Raw genomic sequence first — 318 nt, forward strand, 5'->3', positions numbered from 1 at the left:
TGGCTCTGCTGCCCGCATCCGGGCTTCACCTGCCCCGCTCAGCAGGGTGGGTCGGGCAGCAGGGGTTGGGCTGTGCCGCTTCCCGTCCCTCTGAGAAGCTCCCCGGAACGGGGGAGACAAGCTCTGCTCATGGAGAGGGACTTGTCAGTAAGGCACGTGAAGGAAACCCCCCGCGTGGCGGTGCAGGGCACAGCGAAAGCAGAACACTGTCAAACCCAGAGGTGTTAAATCCACACCATGGGTTTTAATCCAGTTTCCTGGTCAGAGAATGTTTTCTTGGACTTTCCATCCCTTCTGCAGCAGCGGCTCCTCCCTCAT

Source organism: Buceros rhinoceros, unplaced genomic scaffold (genome assembly GCF_000710305.1).
Source record: "Buceros rhinoceros silvestris isolate BGI_N320 unplaced genomic scaffold, ASM71030v1 scaffold1717, whole genome shotgun sequence".
In the NCBI taxonomy this organism is placed as follows: Eukaryota; Metazoa; Chordata; class Aves; order Bucerotiformes; family Bucerotidae; genus Buceros; species Buceros rhinoceros.